This window comes from Pyxicephalus adspersus, chromosome Z, assembly GCF_032062135.1.
Source record: "Pyxicephalus adspersus chromosome Z, UCB_Pads_2.0, whole genome shotgun sequence".
Taxonomy (NCBI): Eukaryota; Metazoa; Chordata; class Amphibia; order Anura; family Pyxicephalidae; genus Pyxicephalus; species Pyxicephalus adspersus.
In genome coordinates, this window is record NC_092871.1 from 7,130,906 (window position 1) to 7,147,727 (window position 16,822).

The window sequence follows — 16,822 nt, forward strand, 5'->3', positions numbered from 1 at the left end:
CAAGAGAGAGGAATAGTAAAGGGGGATACTAAAATATGGGGGTGCAATGTGGGTACAAACCATAAAAGGGGCGCAATATCAAAGAAATAGAATAAAGGAGGGGAAAGGTAAATGGGGCCACATTGGAACGACACATGGTGGGCACAATGATGGGGGTAAAATAATAAAAGGGGCACCGTATGGGGAAATTATAGCAATCAGGGCCCTGCCTAAACCTTGATCTGGGGCCCCTTAATCTCTGACTGTTGACTTTTTGCCATTCATGGTGGGGAAGGAAATTTTTGACCCGTAATGCCGATTTACCATCAGTTTGTAAGACGGTGTTGGGTCGGGTATTTTTAGGGGGACTTTTTAGGGGGGGCTTTTTTTTCACCGCATGTCTTTTTATGACATAACTCCCCCCCCCTTCCTATGGTGCAGGAATGTGACAACGTAAGCTCTCTGCATTCATCTTTGTGCAGCAGCTGAGCTGTTTGTGACGCTGGGCGCCTCTCAGGGACAACATGCGACTCTGCATTCGCATTCCAAGGCCGGCCAATGACAATCCTGCCGTTGTGCTCAGCCTCCAGCCGTGACATCACGGAATAGTGCAACCTCGTGTCAACTCTCCAAATAAAAAAGACATTTCTCCGACATTTCCTTCCTGCCTCCGTCATCTCACTAGTGAATATTTAAACCTAAAATTGCATCACGTCCAAACTGTTTATAAAGCGGTGAATCTGACATTCACTGAAACCCTGGTGAAGAATCAATTACAACTGTGGAAACATGAATGTTTCAGTGAATGTCAGATTCACTGCTTTATAAATAGAGCCCAGGGAAGATCCAGCGTGGAAGCATTTGCTGCATTTTTGTTGTCACCCCCCGCCCAGCACTCTGTACACCCATGGGGACAATGGCAGCTTTTATGTAAAGGTTCCTCGGGAGTCTTCCCTAAATCCCACCAACCCTGTGCTGAGTTCCCGCGTCTCTACACCTGCTGTGCCCATTGTGGGGGGCTCCCAGCATTGCTGTGCTGGGTCTGCACCATTGCTGTACCCAATAATGACCCTTTCAGGCCCGCTGAGGAGCAGCAAACCTCACTACAGGACACCACATTTGCAATCGGTTGCCACCGCAGTGTAAATCCTAGCAGCAACCACAAGACAACTGTGAGCCAAAGACACCTGGTTGCTTTCAGGAACTGCGCCAGAATCTGCCGCATGCAGCCATGTGCAAGAAATTATCCCCATCTGTTCCCATTCACTTGAATAGGGGGGAGTGGGTCTGCACTGTGGCTCACCGTGGGTCACAAATGGCCTCATGAAGAACTCCCACCATCCCTATGGTCTGCACACCTGCTGGGGTTTGCTGGGACTTGTAGTTGCACAATAGTTCTAAAACAAGAAGGCAAATTAAAGCCAACCACAAACGAGAATCAAATTGCTAATACACAACCTCAGCATGGTTCCCCTTCTCTGGCTGCGTGTGTTTCCGTTGGGTCACATGCGCTCCTGTGCATTTCAGCACGGTCAGGGTGTACTGCGATAAAGGGCAGCGCTCCACAACGGTGATACCTGACCGCCCAGAGGGTGATGATTGCTTCTTCCGCAGCCACAGGGAGGAAATAAAATGAACCAAACCCAAAAATCTCATGTAAACATCAAAATGTTTTCAGCCTTTCAAATCTGCAGCATTTCCCTGTCCATGTATGTTGCGTTAAAACATTTACATGTGATGTGTCACCTAACATGCACCGAGTTATAGCAATCTATTCATTGGGCCGGCAACTCACAGGCAAGGCCTGAAAACTGACATGCAGTATTTTCTGACACATCGCATTATAATGTGTCACCATGTGTTTCGCTGTGCTGCAACCGTTCTGTGTTGCATTGGAATGCTATCTAAAATGAATAGTATTGTGGTAGATAACATGCATTATAGTGAGCTGCAGTAGCATGCACATCAGTGTTTTAGTACTGCCCGCAATAAAATGTGCAAATGCTGGTTCTTTAAAGAACCAGCGCAGCATTGCCCCCCGCCAAGCAATTGGTACCCGCCAGATCAATAAAATCGCATGTAAACTTTACCATGTTCACGTGATTTCAAAAGTTGCATAATATATTGGCGCTATATAAATCCTGTTTATTATTATTAATATTAATGAAAGTTACTTCTAATCTTTTTATACCTACAGCTTTCTTGTAAATAGTCCATGTTGGATCCTGCCATGCAGGCACTGTGTGAATGTGCCACCCCGTTGCATACGCAATTGGACTAATCTCGTAAACGAGATTACAAACGTAATATTTGTTGGCAAATATTAACCAAGCATGGACTTCAGTAGTCAATGTTTGGAAGCCGGTCTATTTCAATGATGTGCAGCTGCCTCTGGAGTGAATGCATGCAGATAGGAAGCCGCTGAAAAGTTGCAATAGGGATGCAATTTGATGATACACCAAACTTTGGCCAAGATCATTCTGCATGTACTAAGCAGCTCCTCCGGATGTTGGCGGGCATCCGACTATCACATCTATATCAGCTTGTTGGACACAACCATTGGCACAATCTACTACAACCTCCCCATCCCGCTTCTTTCCTGCACCCATAACAGCAGGGGTGTAGTGGGGCGGGCACGGTTGGGCACGCCATGCCCTCACTTTTTTTGGGAATGAGGCGTTTATATAACAATGATGCCCATGTACTCTCGTACCATGCCCCCTCTTCTATTTTTACAACTACACCCCTACATAACAGGCTCCATTCTTCTTGGCAGACTTGATTTTATAGTGTGCCTAATGCAATCTGGGCCCATTCTGCCACAAGGGCATTTATAAGCCCAGGTACTGATGTTGGAGGGGAAGATCCGGGTCCATATTGGTGTTCCAATTGATAGGGTCCAGTAGAGTTGAGGTCCTGGCTTTGTGGAGGCCACTTGGGTTCCTTGACACCAAACTCATCAACCTGCGTCCATATGGAGCTGGCTTTGAACACGGGGGCACAGTCATGGTGGAAGAGAGAAGTTCCTTCACCCAACTGTGACCTCAGGGTTGGAATTCTTTGGAGCAGCCATTCTCAGCCAGGATCCATGGAATGCCAACGTTCCTCCAAAGGCTGCTTGAGCAATGAGTGGTTTGTGCTCACTGACACATCTATAATAGTGCCAATCTTTCCACTGGCCAACAAGGTAAAAGGAGGTCAATGTCATCCCAAAACATGCGGTTAGGTAATTTGCTGCCCCAAAATTGTCCTTGTCCTGACTGTATTACTGACATATGACTATGGTAGGGACATTAGACTGTGAGCTCCTTTGAGGCACAGCTAGTGATATGAATATGGACTTTGTACAGCGCTGCTTAATATGTTGGCACTATATGAATACTGTGTAATACTATTAATCTCATTGACCATCAAACTAATGTACCATAAACGGTGCATATCATAAATATTGGCAGGGGTTCCCTATGTTCAAAAGGTCAGGCAAGGTTGTCCAGAGCACCAATGCCACAATGCCATGAAGGTCGGTCTGCTGGGCCGGTGTCCACAATCCTTTGACCATATCATTTTCATATAAATGTCGGACACCTGAACCTGAACCCCAATTGGATAAAACCAGAAATCCCGCCATTGTACCTGGCTTCTCCCTGACTCCGAGCTCTGATTGCTTTCTGTTCTATGTCGCAGTGTTTTTCATGTAACCTAGTTTCCCATCCGCGCTGTCAGTTGAAGGATTACTTGCACTGAGACCCAGAATGCCTCGGCATTACAGATGCATGCAAACAAGGCTCAGCTCTACCTGCTCCACAATCTCCCGCCCCGTTTGACGCTCAGCCCTGCGATATATTTAGATTGGTGGCTGTAACCTTATTTGACAGGATTTCCTGCCAATTCAAGAAGCTAAGCTGCAGGAGAGAAAAGATGCTGACATGGAACGTTTTTGGAGTGCAATTCAGATCTCCCTCCTATAAGCTACAACCCATGGGGGTAGGAAGGACTTACCTACCCTGTGATAGGGTATTAGGAGGGGCAGGGGGGTATTTAGAGATAAGTGTTCCCTGCTCATATTTAGCACACAGGCCATTTGGTGACATATTTGAGGTTGAGTGGCACTGTACAAGTTTTGCTTGCAATAGATGGTGCAATTTCTTTAAAACGGATGCAGGTGAAGACAACAGCCGCTGCAATGAATTGGGCAGATTTACAGCTGAGCTCCAGGCAGCTATAAAAGACGCTCAATGCAGCTCTGTAACCTCTAATGCATCAATCATTTTCTGAAATACAGGCTGGGTACACACATTAGATTTTTGTTGTTGGAAATGATCTTTTATGATCTTTTCCTACGTCAAAATATTGAAAGATTCAGCGCCATTCGGCGAGAACGAGCGAGTGGCACCCCGCTGTGCTCTCTCCACTTCATTTATCATCCGTCGGACGTAGATCAGCCAGGACGGATCAATGAACAGCGTTGGACAGCCGCTGTACACATGCCAGATTCTCATCCCATATCAGCCCTGAGGCGATGATCGGATGAAAATCGACGTGTGTACGTAGCCTACGTGATTGGATCAGACCTGATAGCAACCTCTTTCACTCCTTGTAGAGCACAGCCGAAGTGTGCAGGGGAGAAGCAGCACAAAAAGTCATGTTCATAGGAGCAGAGACCTGCGATGCACTGTGGTGCTTCTTCTTTCACTGTCCAGTCTGTGGGAAAATCAAGGTTGACCAGGGCTCAGAGGGTTAATAATACTGGCTATCAAAATGAGAACATCCAGTGGTCAAAAATTGGAAACTATGAAAGTGAATTGTAAGCTCTTCGGGACAGGGTTCCCCCTTCCTGTGTCATTGTCTGCATTTGTCTGTCATTTGCAACCCCTATTTAATGTACAGCACTGCGTAATATGTTGGCGCTATATAAATCCTATTTAATAATAATACTGGAGCAAAAATTGTAGCTTTTTGCCTTGGCTGCATGTTGCATTCACACTTATTCAATGCATAGAGACTACAGTAATGCAATACTAGGGGGCTGTGCAATTCCTTATGGATGGCACCCTAATTTTCCTCCCACCCGTTTTAGTGAAGCACAATGCACAGACATGAGCGACCCGTGTGTGTTGTGCGAAAACAAAAGGGGGTTCCGCTGCATTTTTTAGCGCATTACACACTTGAACGCAACCTATAGATCCTGAAGGTTAAAAAGTCAGGGTGCAATTCTCATAAATACCTACTGACCCCTGGTTTTGGGTGCAGCCAGGCGCTCTTTATTCCCCGGGGCTCAGCTTCTATTTTAGTGGATTCGCTTTTTGCTTCCCCCACCTATTGAACAGCGTAAAGTTCATCTGGGATTTTTTTTTTCCTCCGCATTATGTCGCCCGGATTCGCATTCAAAGGATCACGCCCACAGCATGAGCGCTTGTATAGTGATCAATAGAGGTTTGTGCTGCTCTGGCTGTCCTATTTTTAGAAAACTCTCCACTGCGAGCAGCCCTTGCTAGTTGTTGTTTTTTTTTTTTGGTACAAATATTAAAAAACAAACAAACCTTAATTATTGGTCCACTGATTATTAATTTTACCCCTCAAATAAAATACTACATTCATCATTTATTAGCCAATCAGAATTCACGCCAGTCAAATTAGTACAAGATAGATTTTATTGGGTTCTGCATTTAAAGAGGAAAAAAAGTGAAAGAAAGTGAAAGTCACCTTTATTTTATATTATTAATATTAAACAAAAATGTTAATTGTGCTTGGACAGTACACTGAAAATTGTAACTGATGACTGGAATTCCTCCTAATAACAATACGCTTCCAGGTGTGCGAGGTGCCCAGGCACTCCTGTAGGTAGGTACTCAGGTAAAGCTAAGGCTTTAGGTCAGCAGCATGAGATCATCCAAGGCACTGCTGCCTCTGACAAACTGTGCAGAGAGGTATCATAGGAGAGAGTAATTTAGGAGAATAGGTAGTCCTAGAGTGGTGTCCAGCCTGATTATTACACAAATGGAAGTAAGAGAAGCAAAGAAGGCTTTTTGAAGAGTACCTAATAGTAGCTGATAAAGCAGTACATTATTAGAAAACTAAACAATGTTTGACATGAGTGCAAATAATCACAATACAAAAGATGTATAGTTCGCAATTATCATCATACAATGAATCAAGCTTAACGGTAAACTGATTGTCGGTTTATTTATTAAGTGTTATTACGTATATAATATTCTGTCCCAACGCGTTTCGCCCTTTTAGGGCTTCCTCAGGGGATATGGAGGTAAGATGGTAGTCATGAAAATATAAACAGTTGCCATAATTTAATATGGTATGCAATAAATACCTCTATAAATACCTCTATCCACAAAGATTATTGTGATAACATTACCAGAAGGTCATTTCTCATATTAAAACCTTGAATATGGTTTCAAAAATGTAATAACTATATTATATATCAAAGGGACACTCACTGTTTAAGCTTGATAAGGGGGAATAGACTTGGTGGATTGACCACTGGGTTAGGGTAAGTTATCTAGTATACAGGTAAAGATAAGTGAAATAATACAAAGCAAACTCAAGGTGTAGAGGTGATAGTGAATAAAAGAACGTTTAATCAACTTACATCATAGGTGATAATATCGGTACGTAAGGTAATTATATAAGGAGGAGGTGATAATGCAGTTGTAATGAGGGAAAGGCTGTAGACCAGAGGGGGTGCATTTTTTTAAGGAAGCAAAGGCCTGCTTATAGGAATGTGGTCACCTTTATCCACAGACAGGGTGCAGGACAAGGCACTGGTACCTCTGACTGCTGTCTCAGGAGATTTGGTGACGCTGTGATTGTGCTGCTCATTGTTCTCTTTGCTGGAGGCTCTGACTTGAGGAAGCAAAGCCCTGCTTATATAAATGTGGTCACCTTCATCCACAGGCAGCGTGCAGCACAAGGCATGGTAATAGGGAAAGATCAACTGCAGGGAGAGCCCAGCCAATACTAGTGATGGGTCCAGTGCCCCCTGCTGGGCATTATTGGGCTCAGCTTCCAGAGCTGAGACTTCAGTTCTTCTTTGGCTATGCAATTGACCTATCCCTGTCTGTCTAGTTGACTGTTTTGACATGAAAAATTAACACATGTGCTTTGTATATATTATTTGCAGCTTTTTTTTATAATAATAAATAAAAAGGAAAAGCATCGTCCCTGGGTGGGCTTGAACCACCAACCTTTCGGTTAACAGCCGAACGCGCTAACCGATTGCGCCACAGAGACCAGTGAGCATCTTTTCTACAATAAGCTATTGAACAAGGTGAACCATGACCCCCAAAACACAGACTTGACTTTTTCAGGTAAAAGTTTTTGTAACAGGGCCTATTTATAAGACATTCAATATCAGATGGTTATTTCTTTGTTCTCTACATTTTTAAAACCTGACAATCAAATTTATAAAAGTAAAATCAGCTTGTGCCTATACTATTTAATTGTACAGCGCTGTCTAATATGTTGGTGCTAACAAAAATCCTGATTATTATTATTATTATTATTATTAATAATATTAAAACTAATATGGTAGCAACGAGAAACTCGATTCAGCTAGATAGCACAACCAAAGCCCATATTTGGAAGTAACCCACCGGCCCATGCACTTCCATTGGGATGGCGTATGCTATTTTTGAAAAGTGATGATTAGGCTTTTGAAATAAACTCTATGATTCTCCATTGTGTCCTGCAGGTTTTTCATATTAAAGTAGTGACCCCACACTGTTCATCGTGCTGAACCAATAACGAGAATCTTTGAACATTTGTCCTTCCGGTTCTATTTTGTTCACAGCTCTGCACGGCCATATTACCCAGGACAGGAGACCTAATTATTTTCTGCTGCAACAGAACCTGTGTCTTGTCCCACCGCCAGCTTTACATGCTCCCTGTACAGCAGGGCTGGAGTGTGAATGGAAGAAACAATACAAAGAACCAAGAAGCAAACAAAAAAAAGTCATAGAGAAATGATCAGATCATTATGCTGCTTTTCTTTTCACTGTTCAATCCAAGGGATGGAACCTGGACCACCTGTGCTCAGAGGAAGTGAGTTAAATAATTCTGGTCATTAAACTGAGGACACCTAGTGGCTGAAAAATGTACTGCAGGATTCAAGGTTACTATTGCAGCAAACATTGCTTTTATTGAATTCTGATGGATTATTTGCTTTTATCTTATTTTTGGCTGGATATAATAATAAAGATATTATTTCTGTCTTTTAAGTCTGCCTGGGTTCAGCTTTAAATCATTATGATGCCCCCGGGTGAAATGGTCACAGCAGCCGATCTGTTCCTATAAGGATTTCCATGACCTATGACTCCAATCCCATGTATCCAATTTTTTCTCTTATTACAAATTGCTGGAAGCGATGGCGGAAGGTGCGGCCTTCTCTCTCCTTTTTATCTCTGGCTCTTCTCTGTGATGAAAAATGCAGGGCTGCAGAAATTGTGCAGAATTAAAATTTCATAAGGCTCATTCATTACCGGGAAGTTGGCTCCCTGGCCTATTGACGCTGCATTTTCTGCCGCCAGAGCTCGGTGTTTGCTGAGCATCTCTGAGATTGGTAGGAAGAAAATCTTCTGAGCTCGCAGGATGATCGCCGCGCCCTGCTGATGCTCTGGCAGCTTTGATCAAATCTTTCCCCAAGCATCTAAGAGCCGGGGAGAATTTGAAAATGATTTTCAAGGGATGCAGCTGATTTAGTGTGTTTTGGCTTGTTGCGCACAATACGGTCCCCTGAGGGCCACAGAATTCTCAGAAGCCAAATATGACTTGAAGTTTGTTAAAGGGGCTTTCCATGACTAGGTGGCTGCAAGAAGTGTGCAAGCAGCTACTATGCAGAGGTTCTGATTGGGGGCACATAACACCCCACCAACACCCCACTACCACCACTACCCCATTACCACATACACCCCACCCCACTACTACCACCAAAACCACCAACACCCCACTACCACCACCACCACCCCATTACCACATACACCACACCCCACTACTACCACCACCCCATTACCACCAACACCAACACCCCACTACCACCACTACCCCATTACCACATAACTACTACCACCACCCCATTACCACCAACACCAACACCCCACTACCACCACTACCCCATTACCACATACACCACACCCCACTACTACCACCACCCATTTACCACTAACACCCCACTACCACCACCACCCCATTACCACCAACACCCCACTACCACCACCACCCCATTACCACCAACACCAACACCCCACTACCACCACCACCCCATAACCACCAACACCAACACCCCACTACTACTACCAACACCACCACCCCACTACTACCACCAAAACCACCAACACCCCACTACCACCACCACTCCATTACCACCAACACCTCAATACAACCACCACCACCAACAACATGCCACTACCACCAACACCACCAATACCAGCACCACCAGTGTAGACAGTGTATAAGGGTGCTACGCTGACCACCAATGTAAGAATATACTATACTACCAATAATGCATAGGGTGACTGCACTGTAAGGATCTCTATATTGCCTATCAGTGTAAAGGGTCACTGCACTCATAATAAGAGGCACTTCACTTTACACAGTCTGTGTTTCTTCCTGGCCAAAAAAACAAAGCAATCAATTATAATAAAATGAAATATTGTGACCAGCCAGAAACAGCCAGGTCCCACACATGGCCAGATCCTACACCTTAAGCAATGCAGCTTACACTAGGTCCCGCCCCTGCCTGTGATTGGATAAAAATGAGATGCATCACACTGATAGGATGATTGTGCTCTTCTCTCCTCCTCTGAGGGGCTTTTGGTGTTTGGGGCCAGGGCTGGTCCTGCAATGTATGGTGTTGGAGCCATTTTTCACCTGGACCTGGAAAGAAGACCTGGAAGGGACAGCACATCCCAGAAATGGGGTGACATTTATTTTTCTTCTATACAGGTGGGGGTGATGGATATCTTTTGTGATCTGTAAGTACACATATCCTTTAGGAGCGCTTCTAATCCTTTTTTATATACAATCCTCTATTTATTGTACAGCGCTGCGTAATATGTTGGCGCTATATAAATCCTGTATAATATTTATAATAATAATACCATTGTTTTTGTGTTTTAGATCTGCCCAAAATACAGCTTTAAATTTGCATAAACCTGGGCATTGTTCTTAATTACCCCCCCAGACTGCCTCCATGCTGCACATAGCAGACCTTTGCACTTGGAAAGTCTGTGTGGAATGTGAAATATCTAACAGATCGCTGATTTATGGAGGGAGCCTTATGGTGTCAGAATCTCTCTGTCCTCAAGTAACATTCACAGAAAGGAAAAGGGATAATAAACCCTCGGCGCTCCATTCCCAGAGTCAGCCATGCAGCGCCGCAGTCACAGGACGGTCGTGGCGTACTTCCAGTTCCAAGTTTGCTGGAAAGAATGTTCTACCATGACTCAAATGTTGCATTTCTTAATGCAATGCAGTATTATGAATAAGCCTGTGCAACAAATCTTATTTGCACAATATTCCAGTTTCATGTGTTTTTAATGGCAGTGATTGATTCTCCACCAGAGAATGTTTGGTGAATGTCAGATTCACTGCTTCATCCCCTATAGAGTTTACTAAGGATAAGTGTGTGTGCTAAACCAGATAAATCTGTTCACCCTTTGGGCCTGATTGATTATAGCTCTCCAAGGCTGGAAAAGATACACTTTCATTAGTGAAGCTGGGTGATCCTGCAAACCTGAAATGGATTTCCTAAAAGCCATTTTCTTTTGTTAGCAAATGTTTTCAATCCTGGACCAGATCTATTCCAGGTTTGCGGGATCACCCAGCTTCACTGACGAAAGCGTATCCTCTCCAGCTTTTGAGATCTTTAATAAATAGGTGCTACCATCTTTGCTGGGTGTTGCCTTGCGTTATTTGTAACATACAGCAAATATTACTCAGAGCTAAGTTTGCATTCATAAAATCTTGCAAACATTTTGTTTTTTTTTATTGAAATAATTGCAACTTTGTAAGTGAGCAAAACTGTCAAAATGAATGTTTATGAAAGATAATGAGGGGTATATTTTATTTATGAACTTTTATAAAGTAGTTGCAACAAAACTTACCACTTCATTAATGAAGCGATCTGATTTATATTAAAATTTAAAATCAGACAACCAACAGAGGGCGCTGTTGTACAGCATATGTAGAAAACTGACTGCTAGAGCGCTTTATACAAGCTGGTTCCATAGTGTAGCGGTTATCACGTCTGCTTTACACGCAGAAGGTCCTGGGTTCGAGCCCCAGTGGAACCACATCTTTTTCTTTCACTTGCAATCATAAAATGTCTTTAAATTTGCAGAATTTCCACCTTAAAATTTTCACAGTTTTCTAATCTGTGACGTCTCGTTTGCTTACACACTGTAGCTAACTATACCCTATGTTATATTTTCCATCCATTAGATGATCAATAGGACAAAAATATAGAATTATTCAAAAATCTAGAAAAACACATTAAATCAGAATTTAGGCAGACTGTCAATCAAATATTAATCAACAAGTCTTTAATTTTTGGCATTTCTATCATAATAAAACCATATTGACAGCTGTACAACTTTTTGTGTTGCAACTGATATTATCAATTAGATATAAGAGTAAAATAAACAATTATTTTATTATTATTAAAATTATTATTAATAATAATAATAATAATAATAATAATATTAATAATAATTATAATAATAGTTATCAGGATTTATATAGCACCAACATATTAAGCAGCGCTGTACATTAAATAGTAGAACAAATAGATGGTAAATAAAATACATTAATTGATTTTTTCGGGGTTTGAATGTGGATAGATCAGACATATTGGTAAATATTGAAAGTTGCATTGTCAGTATGAATGATTAAACTCGTAGGGCTCTAATTATAAATGATTCCCCTTGCAATTCGTTCATAATATTCACTTTTTTCGTATTCATTTCATATTATGACAGCTGTGCACTTTTTACAACTGGCCACTAGGTGGCAGAACAAGTCTTTGTTTTAATAGGAAGTGAAAGGAGTGTAGAGAGACCATGTGTCAGCGAATTTCAGATGAATTGACTGGGGAATTAAATATTATTATTATTAAACAGGATTTATATAGTGCCAACATATTATGCAGCGCTGTACATTAAATAGGGAATAATTTATAAATAGAACCCTTAGAGTTTACAACCCTCTTAGATTGTAAGCTCTTCTGCCCAGGGTTCTCTCTTACTCCTGTGTCACTGTCTGTGTCTGTCTGTCATTTGCAAACCCTACAGCACTATGTAATATGCCGGCACTATATAAATACAATTTATTATTATTATGATGATTATTATTATTAATAATAATAATAATAATCATACAAATATTAAACTGCACCCAATCAGAATTGCAGCTGACGATGTAATGGTGACAATATGGTAAGGACAAGAAATTAAAAAATATGACAATATATAGACAAGTTATAGGCAGTCATAGTATTATTATTATTAATATTAATAACCAGGATTTATATAGCGCCAACATATTACGCAGCGCTGTACATTAAATAGGGGTTGCATATGACACACAGATACAGACAGTGACACAGGAGGAGGAGAGGACCCTGCCTTGAAAGCTTACAATCTAGACTATGGCCCCTAACATCAAGAGGCCCCACATATGAATCAGAGACTGATGAAAAAAGAATAGATTGTTAGTGATTGCAAACTTTACATAAATCAATGCGTCCGCTCCCATTACTAATATGTACAATTTGAAGGAAACACCCACCATTTGACAAGTTGGTTCCATAGTGTAGCGGTTATCACGTCTGCTTTACACGCAGAAGGTCCTGGGTTCGAGCCCCAGTGGAACCATGATCTTCATTATATTGTACAGATTTAAATATTGACTTTCTAAAAGTCAACCTTTAGGACATCCCCTGCTCAAGATATTGGGAAATATTAGAGCTTCCTTAAGCCCTCTAGGGGTATTCCCGAGTGTGGATTTTACTTGCAAAAAGCAATAATCCAGAGTCACACTCGGCGTCGCTAAAACCAATAAAAAAAAACACCTTCTTTGTTCCTCCGGCATCCTGCTGGTCCGTCCAGGTCCTCAGGCGGCGCCTTCCTTCTCCGATCTTCTCCCGGCGACAGCACTGACGCTCTTCGGGGTTTCCCAGTGATGTCGCTGCATGCATCAGTTCGTGCGCGAGGCGCAGCTTGAATTTCAAATAATTTTGTATTGGATTGAATACAAAATAATTGAATTAAGTCCAATACAAAGAAAACGTTATATTATATATATATAATACATGCTACTGTACAGGTATAATCACTATTTTTATGCACCCTTTTTTGTTTTTTTATTTAAAGTTTATTATTAAATTTAATAAATATTGGACATATTTTGGTGAGTTATGCCTAAGAATTATAAGCCTACAATGTAAAATAAATTTCCATGCAAAACAATGTAACATTTTTTGCATAGAAATACCGATAAAATTAAAACGTCAGAGGGGGTTAAAAAAAGGAAATTAAATTAAAGCTAGGAATTTCTACTTTATACACAGAAGGTCCAGTGTTTGAGCCCAAGGAGACCTATTTCTTTTCATCAGTTTGATTTTTTCAAATTTTCAAATATTATATATATATATATATATATATATATATATATGGAAAAGAGTTAACAAACACTCAAAGAACATAAACAATGAGATAATTTGGTCTATTTTCCTTTGCCAAAGTCATTTATAGCTCCCAACTGTCCCTGATTTTGAGAGTTTGTCTCTTCTTGGAAAACCCCTGTCTCCGCCTGTTGTCTCTCTTTCTGGGCTGTTTTAAAAACCTAAGAAATAAAAACTGAACTATTTAACTGGTAAATACACTTTCATATAAAACCTTTCAACCAGACTCTAAATAATTTTATTTCTATTAATAAAAACGTTGCAATGAAAATTTTTATTGAGAAAATAAATTTTCATATAGCAAACCAAAAAATAGTAATAAGGAAGTATACATTGCATACAGTGATTTCAAACAAATATAACGAGATGAGAACAGAATATATAATATATTAATACATTTATTATTTTATTTTTTTATTATTACAGTATTTATTATTATTACAGTGTTTAAAAAAATAGTAGAGCAGATTCTTCCCCCTGTGACAATACAGAAGCATTCATTGATAGTAGCCAACAAGATCTATGGTCAAGGTAAGAAAGTCTACCTCAATTTTTTTCTACCTTACTTTTATTCTACATTAATTTTATTCTACCCTAATTTTACTCTACCCTAATTTTTTCATGGTCTCAAAAACTGGAATAAGTATATACTGAAGCTAAACAAACCCTATGTGAGTCGTTGCCAACCTTTTCGGTTCCATGGACCACTAAATCTACCTGTTCCGCAACACGCATGCGCGGAGAGCCAGGTGTCACTCAAAGGGGTAGAAACTTCCCCCATGGTGATGTCATAATACCAGAATCGTACTGGGGACATGGTTCGCAGCTTTGGCCGGTGCGCCCCCCCCCAGCGGGGTCCTTCTGACCTGGGACGCACTGGCCGGAGCCGCGGACCACCGGTTGGCTACCTCTGCCCTATGTGATATTTTTGAGCCATTAAATGATTAATATTATTATTATAATTATTATTATTATCAATAAACTGTATTTATACAGCGCCAACATAATATGCAGAGCTGTACATTAAATAGGGGATGGATGAAAACAGAGAATTATTCAAAAATCAATCAAAACATTTTTACAATTAGTATTTGGTCAGAATGTCAATCAAATATTAATCCTACAAAGCTTTTTTTCCACTTGATGCATCCATCATAATAAAATTGTATTGAGATCTGTACAACATTTTGTATTCCAACTGAAATTTCAATTAGATATAATAATAAAATCAATATTTGAACATATTGTTGTGTCATGTCCCACCTTCCCCATAGACTAGAGTCTGCAGCTATTTTTCTCCCAGGTTGGTGATTCAGATATTGGATCTCAATTTGCCCCCACAATCTCTTTAGGTACCGGAATATCCACATGTGTGGTCCTATAAAATACCACTATTCAAAAATAGAGAAAAGAGGTTTTCAGGGTCCCATTATAATCAGAAAACATTTTACTGTGATTTATTTATAATTCTTATCTTTTTTAGGTAATTATTTGGTACACAAAACTTGTCCACAGGGAATGTTTCTTATAAATCATGAAATACTTTTACCAGCAGGTTACTTATCCTTTTAAAAACAGCCCCATGCTTTAATTTGTTTGTTCTATAAATCTTGTCTATTTAATGAAGGTGAATACAAATTGTGAATTTTAGTAAAGTTTAGTATATACCTGCCAGAAATTCCCTGCCTTGCCTTTCCTTTTGTGGTCTATTGGTTTCAAAAAGTTATTCTGTCAAATCGTACTATTTTAGGGATTTGGCAATTGATTTGTTGATCTACAGAGAGGCTTTTATTGTGATGCAGCAAGTTACTTATCCTTTCAGACTCAAACTTTCCTAAAACCTGAGAGCCCAAACAAATTGCCCTCTGAGGTCTATAAAACCAGTCAGACTGTAGTCCCTAACATCAAGGGGCCCCACATATGAATTAGAGACTGGTAAAAAAGTTTGCAAACTTTATAAAAATCAATGCTTCCACTCCCAGACATAATAGGTATAACTTGGAAGTTACATCAAGTACTACATAGGGAGGTTCCATATTGTAGGGGTTATCACGTCTGCTTTACACGCAGAAGGTCCTGGGTTCTAGCCCCAGTGGAACCATGTTCTTACTGATAAGATACGTACATTACAAACTCAAATATTGACTTTCTGAAAGTCAAACTTTAGGACATCCCCTGCACAATATATTGGAAAGTATTAGAACATTTTAAAGAGGAAATAATATTCAAGCTATTAAATATACAAGAAAATAGAGCAGGAGTGCATATATAAATAAAACTTTAAGAATGTCTAATTTACATCACAATACTTTACATCTGCAGCTTTTCTTTGAAAATCATTTTAATGATTTTTGTTCAAGAATCTATTTCAACCTACTACATCTATATAAGTGGTCAGCCACCCCGGGTCCTACTAGTAGGCCACAGCCATTGATCTATTGTGAAAAAATGCCTAAAGCAATGCTGCATAAGACTGCTAATCCTGACATTTGGGGACATTAATATTGGTGACTAATGCTTTCTACCCGTCATTGGTTTGCAGAAGAGCTCTTTGGAAAAATTGGTAGAGGTTTATCCAGTCTCTTCCTAAATCAGGGCCTGTACATTTAACCACATGTAAGTTCCATAGTGTAGAGGTTAACAAGCCTGCTTTACATGCAGAACGTCCTGGGTTTGATCGCCAGTAGAACCATGTTCTTACATCATACATATTGAAATATTGACTTTCCTAAAGTCAAATTTAAGGCCCACCCCTGCACAATATATTAGGAAGCATTAAAGCTCCCTAACGACTATCCAAAATAAAACATAAAACCTTTCTTTGTTTCTTATGAACCATGAAATGCTTATACATTAGTTATCCTTTCAAAACATATTTTTTTTTTTCATTTTGAACATTTCCTAAAATCTGAGAGCCGAAACAATTCTCCTTCGGGTGATATTTAGAATTTTGCCTAATCAGTACCAAGAAAACTTGGTACTTTTTATTCTTAAAGCTTGATTCTTTTTATTCCTAAAGTTCGATTCGCGGTCAGGGAAAATCTTTTTCTTCATCTGAAACATGAGTTATGCGTCACCTAATTCTTTATAATTGCCTACGAGTGCTACTACAATGTTTCTTGTGCCGCCACCATCAAACTGGATCCATCTAGA

At 40.4% G+C, this 16,822-nt stretch overlaps 4 non-coding genes across 4 annotated transcripts; 3 read left to right on the forward strand and 1 right to left on the reverse strand.

Moving 5' to 3' along the window:
- Nucleotides 1–7,150: 7,150 nt before the first annotated feature.
- On the reverse strand, nucleotides 7,151–7,224 carry TRNAN-GUU (transfer RNA asparagine (anticodon GUU)). The gene has a single exon. It is a non-coding gene; the product is annotated as a tRNA-Asn (tRNA).
- A 3,985-nt stretch (nucleotides 7,225–11,209) lies between these two features.
- On the forward strand, nucleotides 11,210–11,282 carry TRNAV-UAC (transfer RNA valine (anticodon UAC)). The gene has a single exon. It is a non-coding gene; the product is annotated as a tRNA-Val (tRNA).
- A 1,505-nt stretch (nucleotides 11,283–12,787) lies between these two features.
- Nucleotides 12,788–12,860, forward strand: TRNAV-UAC (transfer RNA valine (anticodon UAC)). Its single transcript has one exon. It is a non-coding gene; the product is annotated as a tRNA-Val (tRNA).
- A 2,837-nt stretch (nucleotides 12,861–15,697) lies between these two features.
- Nucleotides 15,698–15,770, forward strand: TRNAV-UAC (transfer RNA valine (anticodon UAC)). The gene has a single exon. It is a non-coding gene; the product is annotated as a tRNA-Val (tRNA).
- Nucleotides 15,771–16,822: the final 1,052 nt, after the last annotated feature.